This window comes from Solanum lycopersicum, chromosome 7 (assembly GCF_036512215.1).
Source record: "Solanum lycopersicum chromosome 7, SLM_r2.1".
Lineage (NCBI taxonomy): Eukaryota > Viridiplantae > Streptophyta > Magnoliopsida > Solanales > Solanaceae > Solanum > Solanum lycopersicum.
The window spans coordinates 15497700-15505198 of record NC_090806.1 but is presented as its reverse complement, the minus strand read 5'-3'; positions in this window follow the sequence as shown (position 1 = coordinate 15505198).

Here is a 7499-nt window from a genome sequence, read left to right as displayed (position 1 = left end):
GGCATGCTGAATCGGCGAATGAAGTGATCGAGGCATACCATCTTGATGAATTCTTAGTTATCAAGTATCCTCAGTCGTGCCGCGACGTTAAATCAGACGCTTGTTGGGAGGCAACCCAATACTTATAAGTTTTTCTTTCTAGTAATGGTAGCATTTTCTACTAATGGGTTTTAAATTTGCAGGCACATCACCAGGAAATTCTGCAGAAAATTACTCTATAGCAGTCACTGACGGATATAGCGACGGACCGTAGTGCCTATGGCGGACCATCGCATGAATACATCATGCCAGGTACGTCTTTTTGTTATTTTAAAACTAGGTCATACGCGACGGAACCAACGACATACCATCACAACTAAGACGGACCGTCGTCGGGGAATCATTGTGTCATTAATGACGCGTACCCGACCCGATCCGTCTGGGTTTTTTTAAAAAATTCAACACTTAAAACCCCCACCCCTTCATTTCACCCCATTCCTTCACTCTTTCTCCCATTTCCCTCCCTTTTTAACTTCAAAAGATCATAACCCCTCTCTCTTACAATCGATCATTTTTCCCAAATTCTCAAAATTCATCATCTACTAGTCAGAGCTGCTGCTGTGGGTCTCTACTTGATCACTAAGTACCTTTCTCTCTTGTTTTTCTCAAATTCTCAGGTATGTGTCTCTAACTTCTACTCATTTATATTGAATTTTTCTTTATCAATTAGTATTATTAGCCTAGTTCTTCTTGATAGGTTCATTCTTTAATAAAATTCTATCTGACCTAGGTTGAAAATCCTCGAAATTGCCGTGTTAAAACTCTAGAAATATGTGCTTTAGCATTGCTAATTTACTAGGTATTTGGGTTAGACAAATGTAGTTTAAAACACTACCAATTCGATTTGGGTCATAGGGGATGAATAGAGCATCCCCAGCTCTGCCACTGATTTGCAGAACGAGACCCAGATGACGTACCGTCGTACCCACGATGGACCGTCATTAGGTCCGTTCCAATAGCCCTAACACCCCACTGTCCAATTTTCTCCAAGTGTCCACCAACGGCCACATGCGACGAAGGTTGTCAGAAACCTTATTCCTAAGGGTCTCTTACTTTTTCTAAGTATCCTCCAACGTACACATGCGACGGACTGTCATTCCCACGATGGTCCATCCTGCACAACCGTTCTATTTATCATAGACCCTATTCCTAAGGGTCTCTCACTTTTTATCAGTTGTCCTCCAACAGACACACGCGACGGACCGTCATTTCCACGACGGTCTATCCTGCACAATCGTTCTGGTTGTCAGAGACCCTGTTCCTAAGGGTCTCTCTATTATTCTAAGTGTCCTCCAACGACCAACTACAACGACATACCCACGACGGTTCGTCCTGCATAAGCATTGTGACGGTCAGAGACCCCACTCTTAAGGGTCTCCATACTTTTTCTAAGTGTCCTCTTACGGACAACTACGACGGACCGTCATACCCTCGACGGTCCATCATGCATGACCCTTATGATGGTCAGAGACCCCTCTCCTTAGGGTCTCCATATTTTTTTCAAGTGTCCTTTGATGGACAACTACGACGGACTATCGTACCTGTGACGGTCCGTCCTTCATATACCGTCATACTTGTCAGAGACTCTCCTTCAGTGTTCTCCATATAAACAAAGTCTAAGTAAGACATGACAGACCCCATGATGGTCCGTTGTACTCACGACGAGCCATCACCTATCCCGTCGTGTTTCACTGTTACTATAGAAATGTCAATACATCTTAACTCTTTTATTTATTTTGTGTGGTTTTTCTAGTCTTGTCTGCTCCTTTTAGTACTAATATTGATTCTTTACAGGTACTATCTATTATGGCACCATAACAAGATCGAGTCTACGCATGCGGGCGATCGAAATCTGTCGCCTCGTCTGCCCGCCTGGTCATTGGCTCTAATAATGAGTGTGACCCTGAGTATGTGCCCCCAGTCACTTCCACCCCATCCCGAGCTGCATGTGCTGCCAGAGCCACACCCAAACAGGTGGCGTCCGGTGTAGTCACTGCCTCCCAGTCTGATGAGGAGCGCACACTGAGCGGCACAACTTCTGGGTCAGCTACTAATGAAGAAAGAGTGTTTGGATCCTTAGGAGTTTCGTGGTCGAAGAAAGCCTCCTGATTTGCTGAGGTTCCCGCACCCGCCACCACTGCAGAGTCTGCCTCGTCTGATGAGGCCGACAGTTTGAAATCCACACCCAATTCACTAACTCGTGCTCTCACCCCGATTACCGACCAGCCCAACCGGTGGTGTGTCAACGGGCATTATCAAGTCTATTCTGATGCAAAGTTCTTGAATGACAAAGGAGTCATGACTCGGACACTTATATTAGAGCGGCGGGTCCTTACGGGAAGTCTCCCGACGATGCCAGAGATCCATAATCTCTTCACCAGACATCGACTGGAGCGGATATCGCGTCCGTTGGGATGTTATATTGAAGAGTTGGTTCGAGAGTTCTAAGACTCCTACGTAGCGACTCTCAGATCATAGATTGATAAGCGGACTACCTCTGCCAAACAGACCCTGCTGGAGCAGGTCCGAGTACGTGGCATTCATGTTGATATCTCCCTGCCTGCCATCCACCGGTATTTATACGGCGAGAATGTTGATGCCAACCGGACCCCTCTCACCGCCGAGTTTGACTACCGATGGAAGATTGTCAATGATTGCCAATTCCTACGTGAGCCATCACTGAGAGAGACCACCAAGAGGTGGATGGACCTACATTTGTTCGTTGATGGAGAGGGTGCTGACTGGGTGACCGAGCCGAAGGGATCCATCAAGAAGGCCAACCTGACCTTCACGGCGAAGTTTTTGTGGTTGATTGTCCGCCCCTTTCCCCCATAGCCGCTGATAATATAGTCACATGGGACCGAGCAGTACTGATAGCGGCGATGATAGCTGGGTTTGAGGTGGATTTTGCTTGGCTTCTACAGGCAGTCATGCACGAGAGGGCTTTTAAGGTCACAATTACCTACCCTTTCCCGTGCATGATATTTGGTCTATGCAGGTCCGCAAGTTTGCCTATATGGCACGTTGATCAGCTCAAGACCCCGCTGGGCACTGATATACCGTGCTTTAACGGTGTTATTAATACTTTTTCCTTAAGGTTAGTGTGTCCAAAAGCCTTTTTGTGCTAATTTTTATATAAGCTTCTCTTTGTTTTGCAGGAAATCTGTCCAAAGTTGAATGCAGAGATTTTGAGAGAAGAAATGCAGAAGAGACCACCTACGGAGCTTATGACGGTCCGTCGTGCTTCTGACAGTCCGTAGGTGGCAGCGTAGTGCAGCTGCTGAAGGAAGATGGGGAAGTCTGACCAAGTGTGGGATTACAAAGCTTGTGACGGTCCATCGTTGCTATGACGGTCCGTCCTGCAGGTTCATCGTGAAGTTCAGAGAAGTGATCCTAGTACCCAGATTCCAAGAGTTGAAGTGTTTTGGAACGAAGACCCTCGACGGACCGTTGTACCTATGACGGTTCGTCATACTTGCCGTCGAGGGTGGTGAAGAGAGCAGCAGAAGAAATTGCATAAGTATGGGACGACTGAGTATGTGACGGTCCGTCGTGACCATGACGATCCGTCGCGTGGTCCGTCGACCAAGCCTCGTTTTGGCAGATTTCCAGCAAATAGAGTCCTTGTTTAATTAGGTTTTTTATTTTTTTAAAAATAGTTCAAAAAACCTCGTTTTTGAGGTTAGACTCCGTATTGTTAGACTCCGTATTGTTAGACTCTATGAGATTAGACATCAGATTTTTAGACTTTGTGTATTAGTGTTGGATTTTGAGATTCTTGCAAGTGATTTTTTGATATAAATCAAGCAAACTTTTGGATTTTAATCTTTCTCATTAAAGTAAGTACATGAATTCTTATATACTATCTTTGAATATTGTGTTTATGGCTACGAGTAACTAAACTCCATAACTAGGGTTGTGGGAACCATAGGCAAATAATGAGATAAACCCTAACTAAAATAACAATTCTAGAATAGTGTCTTACATGTATTAATAATTCTTTCGTTTAGAAGTCTTTTTAACGGATGTCCAACGTTAGAACTCGCCTTAATGCTACTTGCCAGACCAAGGAGGTAGATAATAGGAAAAGAATTATTAACATAGATTTAGTGTATACTATCTAATAGGCTAGTATTGATTGGTACAAGGTAATAACTTAGTCAAATATATCGAATACGATGCATATGAGGTAAGGATAAGGGTTAGGATATCAACACACCTAGCCGGACCAAGGTGCGGAGTGAGATTTTCTGGATGCCGGACCAAGGATTCAGAAATACATAACTTATCACTTTGCATGCAAGATACTAGGAAAGAATTGTTATAGTTAGAATTATCAAGTTATGAACTTGTGGGGAACACGTAAACCCTAGTTACTTTGATTAATTGATTAAAATCCAACTGTCAAAGCTGTTAAGTGTCTCTTTCAACTTCGTTATTTATTTTCACTCATTTATAAATAGAAACCCCCCTTTATTGTTTTTACTTTCCAAGGAATTCATTGACCAAACAATAGTAATAACAGGTTGAAGTTAAGTCTAGACTATTTTCCTCGTGGGAACGATCCCAACCTCACTAGTTGGGTTATTTACTTGACACGACCTCTTTACTTCTTATTTGAAAATGAGTTTGAGCGTATCAAATTTTGGCGCCGTTGCTGGGGATTATAGCTTTTAAATTAACCTGAACCTGTTACTATAGTTTAGTTGATATTTTCTTGATTTTACTTTTTTTTATTGTTTTTGATTTTTTTTTCAGAACTATCCTCCTTGTATGCCAAATATTCAGAGAGGAAGAGAACCCTTGTTTCCCTACGATCACGAGTTAGAGCGTACACTGCGCAATATAAATTGAAACTTGGGAATAAATGATGAGGATCCGAACCAGAACATCCCTGCTCCAATTGATGTTCATGGTCCGATGTTACCCGATGCCCCGCGTGAACATCAATAGAGGGGACAAAATCCCGTTCCACGACCCCAAGCATACTACAGAGGGTATGATAACATAGCAGACTCAGATAGGCCACTTGTCTTGCCCCCTCTACCCACATGCCACACTTTTGTGGTAACTAGTAGCCTGATGCAAATGCTCACTGCCAGAGGTTTGTTTTTAGGGCTACCTTCTGAGGATCCACATGCCTATATAGCTAAGGTAAGGGCAGTGTGTAAAAGTTGTGTGGGGAGGCCTGATTTGGATCTAGATTTAATAGGGCTCAGAGTGTTTCCTCTCTCACTGACGGGAGAGGCTGCTATATAGTTCACTGAGCTCCCATACAACTCAATCTTCACTTGGAACCAATTAAGGGATGTTTTCTTGGCACGCTACTATCTAGTCTCCAAGAAACTAAACCACAAAGACAGAGTGAATAACTTTGTGGCACTACAAGGAGAGTCAGTTAGTAGTTCTTGGGATAGATTCACCTCATTCTTGAGAAGTGTTCCAAATCACCGTATAGATGATGAGTCACTGAAGGAATACTTCTATCGGGGAGAAGATGTTAGCAACAAAGCGGTGCTGGACACTATAGCAGGTGGATCTTATGGAAAATGCCCTTATGCTAAGATCGCTGAAAAATTAGAGAAAATCTCTCAGAATAACAAAGCTTGGAGTTCTAGAAAGTCTGATACAGGGAGAAACACCTTCGCTGTGCAGTCCACCCACAATCCAGCCATAGATGAGATTCGGGAAGAAATGGCTCAGATGAGAACTGAGCTTGGGTTGGTACTAAAACATGTCACAGGGGGTGCAAAAAAGATAAATGTAGTCAACTACTTGGCTAAGCCACCACTTCCTAATGATGAGTGATATTATGTGTAGGACACTTATGCAGTAAATAAGCAGACGGGGGGTTTCCGACCAAGCGTCCAAGGCTCAAATCAGGATAATTGGTGCCAAGGTCAAGGGAACCAAGGTCGGAACTATGGTAACTACAACCGTGAAGGTCATTATGTCCGAGATGGAAACTACAACCGCAACAACAACTTTAACAGGGGTAACTATTCTAATAGAAACGACAGGAATGGGCCCTATGTCCCTCCTCAAAATCGTGAATTTACTCCTAGGGATGATGGAGATAGTATGGCGCGAGTTGAGGATATGTTGCACAAAATGATGAGGAGGTTTGACACTAGTGATGAACACATTAAAGATTTGAGGTGTGATTTAGCTAGTATTAGGCAAAAAGTTGATACACATGCAATTTCGATTAAACAGATCGAATTGCAAGTGGCCTAATTATCTGCGATAGTGAACACATGGCAACCGGGCACTCTTCCTAGCAACACTGTCCAAAATCCAAAGAATGATGCGCACTGTATGGCAATCATTACTCGGGGTGGTAGGCAAACCATTGACCCACCTATGCCATCTACTGAGGAAAATGTGAGAAAGGATAATGATAATGTGGTAAAGGGTAGTGGTGAAGCAGAGGAAAGTAGTGGAAAAGATGCAGAAGTACCTATCAAGGTAATTCCAATGCCTAGGCCACCACCACCCTTTCCTCAGAGAGTAGTGAAAAAGACCGAGGATGGTAAATATCGGCATTTCATAACAATGTTGAAGCAACTTTCTATCAATGTCCCTTTGGTAGAAGCTCTAGAACAAATGCCCGGTTATGCCAAATTTTTGAAAGATCTGGTCACCAAGAAAAGATCAGTCACATTCGCGGATGATGATAGACTGCAACATTGTAGTGCTATTGCTACAAGATCCCTCGTACAAAAGAAAAAAGATCCTGGTGCATTCACTATTCCTTGTACATTTGGGTCATTACATTTTGCAAAAGCATTATGTGATCTGAGGGCAAGCATAAATCTCATGCCCCTCTCGATTTACCAGAAATTGGGTTTTGAGGCATCCAAAACCCACTGCGATGCGGCTACTGATGGCTGATCGGACAGTGAAACGGCCCACAGGGATACTCCATGATATGCTAGTAAAAGTGGAGTCATTCATCTTTCCGGCTGATTTTGTTATTCTTGATTGCAAGGTTGATTTTGAAGTGCCTATTATTCTTGGGAGTTTATTCCTTGCTACAGGAAGAGCATTAGTTGATATGGAGAAGGAACAGATGACATTTCGGTTGAATAATGAAGAAGTGACCTTCAACATTTGTAGGACCATGAGGCAGAGTGGTGAGCTCCAATCGGTATCTGCCATATCCCACAAAGAAAAGATGAAGAAAGAGACTGAACAGAAAAATGCAAAACAAGAGTTTATGGTTAGGGATTTTGTGCTTGTAGACAGTTCTGGGGTGCCTTGTCTTCCGGGCAAGCTCAAGTCCAAATGGACTGGCCCTTACCTGATTACCCAAGTATTCCCTCATGGAGCAGTTTAGTTAAAAGCCAAGGAGGGGGTGCGGTTTAAGAGGAATAGAGATAGAATAAAACTCTATTTTAAGCATAAAGCATCGGGGAATGAAGTGATAGAGGCATACCATCTTGATGAAGTATGAGTAA